This window comes from Hordeum vulgare, chromosome 7H, assembly GCF_904849725.1.
Source record: "Hordeum vulgare subsp. vulgare chromosome 7H, MorexV3_pseudomolecules_assembly, whole genome shotgun sequence".
In the NCBI taxonomy this organism is placed as follows: Eukaryota; Viridiplantae; Streptophyta; class Magnoliopsida; order Poales; family Poaceae; genus Hordeum; species Hordeum vulgare.
This window is the reverse complement of record NC_058524.1, coordinates 46,070,081-46,075,430: the sequence shown is the minus strand read 5'-3', so window position 1 is coordinate 46,075,430 and position 5,350 is coordinate 46,070,081.

Genomic DNA, 5,350 nt, shown 5'->3' with positions numbered 1-5,350 from the left:
GTTGCCGTACCATCGACGTGCAAGTCGATATTTTCTATTACAACATGATCATCTCATACATCCAATATATCACATCACATCGTTGGCCATATCACATCACAAGCATACCCTGCAAAAACAAGTTAGACGTCCTCTAATTTTGTTGTTGCATGTTTTACGTGGTGACCATGGGTATCTAGTAGGATCGCATCTTACTTACGCAAACACCACAACGGAGATATATGAGTTGCTATTTAACCTCATCCAAGGACCTCCTCGGTCAAATCCGATTCTACTAAAGTTGGAGAAACCGACACTTGCTAGTCATCTTTGAGCAACGGGGTTACTCGTAGCGATGAAACCAGTCTCTCGTAAGCGCACGAGTAATGTCGGTCCGAGCCGCTTCAATCCAACAATACCGCGGAATCAAGAAAAGACTAAGGAGGGCAGCAAAACGCACATCACCGCTCACAAAAACTTTTGTGTTCTACTCGAGAAGACATCTACGCATGAACCTAGCTCATGATGCCACTGTTGGGGAACGTCGCATGGGAAACAAAAAATTTCCTACGCGCACGAAGACCTATCATGGTGATGTCCATCTATGAGAGGGGATGAGTGATCTACGTACCCTTGTAGATCGTACAGCAGAAGCGTTGGTGAACACGGTTGATGTAGTGGAACGTCCTCACGTCCCTCGATCCGCCCCGCGAACAATCCCGCGATCAGTCCCACGATCTAGTACCGAACGGACGGCACCTCCGCGTTCAGCACACGTACAGCTCGACGATGATCTCGGCCTTCTTGATCCAGCAAGATAGACGGAGAGGTAGAATAGTTATCCCTCAGCGTGACGGCGCTCCGGAGGTTGGTAATGACCTTGTCTCAGCAGGGCTCCGCCCGAGCTCCGCAGAAACGCGATCTAGAGGAAAAACCGTGGAGGTATGTGGTCGGGCTGCCGTGGAAAAGTCGTCTCAAATCAGCCCCAATACCTTCGTATATATAGGTGGGAGGGAGGGGACCTTGCCTTGGGGCTCAAGGGGGGAAGGCTCCCCCCCCCCAAACCGAGTTGGACTTGGTTTGGTGGGTGGGAGTCCTTCCCTTCCTTCCCACCTCCCCTTTTTTTCTTTCTCTTTGATTTTCCTTTGTATGGCGCATAGGGCCCTTTTGGGCTGTCCCACCTGTTGGAAATATGCCCTAGAGGCAATAATAAATTAGTTATTATTATATTTCTTTGTTCATGATAATCGTTTATTATCCATGCTATAATTGTATTGATTGGAAACACAATACTTGTGTGGATACATAGACAAAACACTGTCCCTAGTAAGCCTCTAGTTGACTAGCTCGTTGATCAAAGATGGTCAAGGTTTCCTGGCCATAGGCAAGTGTTGTCACTTGATAACGGGATCACATCATTAGGAGAATCATGTGATGGACTAGACCCAAACTAATAGACGTAGCATGTTGATCGTGTCATTTTGTTGCTACTGTTTTCTGCGTGTCAAGTATTTGTTCCTATGACCATGAGATCATATAACTCACGGACACCGGAGGAATGCTTTGTGTGTATCAAACGTCGCAACGTAACTGGGTGACTATAAAGATGCTCTACAGGTATCTCCGAAGGTGTTCGTTGAGTTAGTATGGATCAAGACTGGGATTTGTCACTCCGTGTGACGGAGAGGTATCTCGGGGCCCACTCGGTAATACAACATCACACACAAGCCTTGCAAGCAATGTAACTTAGCGTAAGTTGCGGGATCTTGTATTACGAAACGAGTAAAGAGACTTGCCGGTAAACGAGATTGAAATAGGTATGCGGATACTGACGATCGAATCTCGGGCAAGTAACATACCGAAGGACAAAGGGAATGACATACGGGATTATATGAATCCTTGGCACTGAGGTTCAAACGATAAGATCTTCGTAGAATATGTAGGATCCAATATGGGCATCCAGGTCCCGCTATTGGATATTGACCGAGGAGTCTCTCGGGTCATGTCTACATAGTTCTCGAACCCGCAGGGTCTGCACACTTAAGGTTCGATGTTGTTTTATGCGTATTTGAGTTATATGGTTGGTTACCGAATGTTGTTCGGAGTCCCGGATGAGATCCAGGACGTCACGAGGAGCTCCGGAATGGTCCGGAGGTAAAGATTGATATATAGGAAGTCCTGTTTTGGTCACCGGAAAAGTTTCGGGCTCATCGGTAGTGTACCGGGAGTGCCGGGAGGGGTGCCGGGGACCATCGGGAGGGGTGTCACGCCCCAAGGGGTCTCATGGGCTATGGGAAGAGATAAACCAGCCCCTAGTGGGCTGGAATAAGTTCCCACTAAGGCCCATAAGGTTTGAGAAGGAAAAAACACAAGGTGGAAAGAGTTTCCAAGTGGGAAGGTGGAATCCAACTCCAAGTAGGATTGGAGTAGGACTCCTCCACCTCCAATTTCGGCCAACCCTTGAGGGTTTGAGGCTGCCTCTTCCCTCCCCCTCCATCCTATATATACTAAGGTATTAGGGCTGATTTGAGACAACTTTTGCCACGGCAGCCCGACCACATACCTCCATAGTTTTTCCTCTAGATCGCGTTTCTGCGGAGCTCGGGCGGAGCCCTGCTGAGACGAGATCATCACCAACCTCCGGAGCGCCGTCACGCTGCCGGAGAACTCTTCTACCTCTCCGTCTCTCTTGCTGGATCAAGAAGGCCGAGATCATCGTCGAGCTGTACGTGTGCTGAACGCGGAGGTGCCGTCCGTTCGGTACTAGATCGTGGGACTGATCGCGGGATTGTTCGCGGGGCGGATCGAGGGACGTGAGGACGTTCCACTACATCAACCGCGTTCTCTAACGCTTCTGCTGTACGATCTACAAGGGTATGTAGATCACTCATCCCCTCTCGTAGATGGACATCACCATGATAGGTCTTCGTGCGCGTAGGAAAATTTTTGTTTCCCATGCGACGTTCCCCAACAGTGGCATCATGAGCTAGGTCCATGCGTAGATGTCTTCTCGAGTAGAACACAAAAGGTTTTGTGGGCGGTGATGTGCGTTTTGCTGCCCTCCTTAGTCTTTTCTTGATTCCGCGGTATTGTTGGATTGAAGCGGCTTGGACCGACATTACTCGTACGCTTACGAGAGACTGGTTTCATCGTTACGAGTAACCCCCTTTGCTCAAAGATGACTGGCAAGTGACGGTTTCTCCAACTTTAGTTGAATCGGATTTGACCGAGGAGGTCCTTGGATGAGGTTAAATAGCAACTCATATATCTCCGTTGTGGTGTTTGCGTAAGTAAGATGCGATCCTACTAGATACCCTTGGTCACCACGTAAAACATGCAACAACAAAATTAGAGGACGTCTAACTTGTTTTTGCAGGGTATGATTGTGATGTGATATGGCCAACGATGTGATGTGATATATTGGATGTATGAGATGATCATGTTGTAATAGAAATATCGACTTGCATGTCGATGGTACGACAACCGGCAGGAGCCATAGGGTTGTCTTTATACTAACGTTTGTGCTTGCAGATGCGTTTACTATTTTGCTAGGATGTAGCTTTAGTAGTAATAGCATAAGTAGCACGACAACCCCGATGGCAACACGTTGATGGATGATCATGGTGTGGCGCCGGTGACAAGAAGATCGTGCCGGTGCTTTGGTGATGGAGATCAAGAAGCACGTGATGATGGCCATATCATGTCACTTATGAATTGCATGTGATGTTAATCCTTTTATGCACCTTATTTTGCTTAGAACGACGGTAGCATTATGAGGTGATCTCTCACTAAAAATTTCAAGACGAAATTGTGTTCTCCCCGACTGTGCACCGTTGCGACAGTTCTTCGTTTCGAGACACCACGTGATGATCGGGTGTGATAGACTCAACGTTCACATACAACGGGTGCAAAACAGTTGCGCACGCGGAACACTCGGGTTAAGCTTGACGAGCCTAGCATGTGCAGACATGGCCTCGGGACACATGAGACCGAAAGGTCGAGCATGAATCGTATAGTTGATATGATTAGCATACAGATGCTTACCACTGAAACTATTCTCGACTCACGTGATGATCGGACTTGAGATAGCGGATTTGGATCATGTACCACTCAAATGACTAGAGAGATGTACTTTTTGAGTGGAAGTTCTTAAGTAATATGATTAATTGAACTAATTGTCATGAACATAGTCTAATGGTCTTTGCGAATTACGATGTAGCTTGCGCTATGGCTCTACTGTTTTTTATATGTTCCTAGAGAAAATTTAGTTGAAAATTGATAGTAGCAAACTTTGCAGACTGGGTCTGTAAAACCGAGGATTGTCCTCGTTGCTGCACAGAAGGATTATGTCCTTAATGCACCACTCAGTGTGCTGCACCTCGAGCGTCGTCTGTGGATGCTATGAACATCCGACATACACGTTTCTGATGACTACATGATAGTTCAGTGCAAGATACTTAATGGCTTAGAAGCAAGGCGCCGAAAACGTTGTAAAACGTCACGGAACATAATTGATGTTCCGAAGAGATGAAATTGTGATTTCATGCTTGTGCCCTTGTTAAGAGGTACGAGACCTCCAAACAAGATTCTTTGTCCACAAAGTAAAGGAGAAAAGCTCAATCGTTGAGCGTGTGCTCAGATTGTCTGAGTACGACAATCACTTGAATCAGGTGGGAGTTAATCTTCCAGATGAGATAGTGATGGTTCTCCAATGTCACTGCCACCAAGCTATGAGAGCTTCGTGATGAACTATAACATATCAAGGATAGATACAATGATCCTTGAGCGATTCGTGATGTTTTGACACTGCGAAAGTAGAAATCAAAAAGGAGCATCAATAGTTGATGGTTAGTAAAACCACTAAGTTTCAAGAAAGGCGAGGGCTAGAAGGGATACTTCGTGAAACAGCAAAACAGTTGCTGCGCTAATGAAGAGACCCAAGACTAAACCCAAACCCGAGACTAAGTGCTTCTCTAATGAGGGGAACAGTCATTGAGGCGGAGCAACTCTAGATACTTGGTAGATAAGAAGGCTGGCAAAAGTCGAAAGAAGTGTATTTGATATACATGATGTTGATGTGTACATTACTAGTACTCCTAGTAGCACGAGGGTATTGGATACCGGTTCGGTTGCTAAGTGATTAGTGACGCGAAATGAAAGCTACGGCATAAACGGAGACTAGCTAAAGGCGAGGTGACGATACGTGTTGGAAGTGTTTCCAAGATTGATATGATCAAACGTCGCACGCTCCCTCTACCATCGGGATTGGTGTTAAACCTAAATAATTGTTATTTGGTGCTTGCGTTAAGCATGAACATGATTGGATCGTGTTTATTGCAATACGATTATTCATTTAAAGAGAATAATAGTT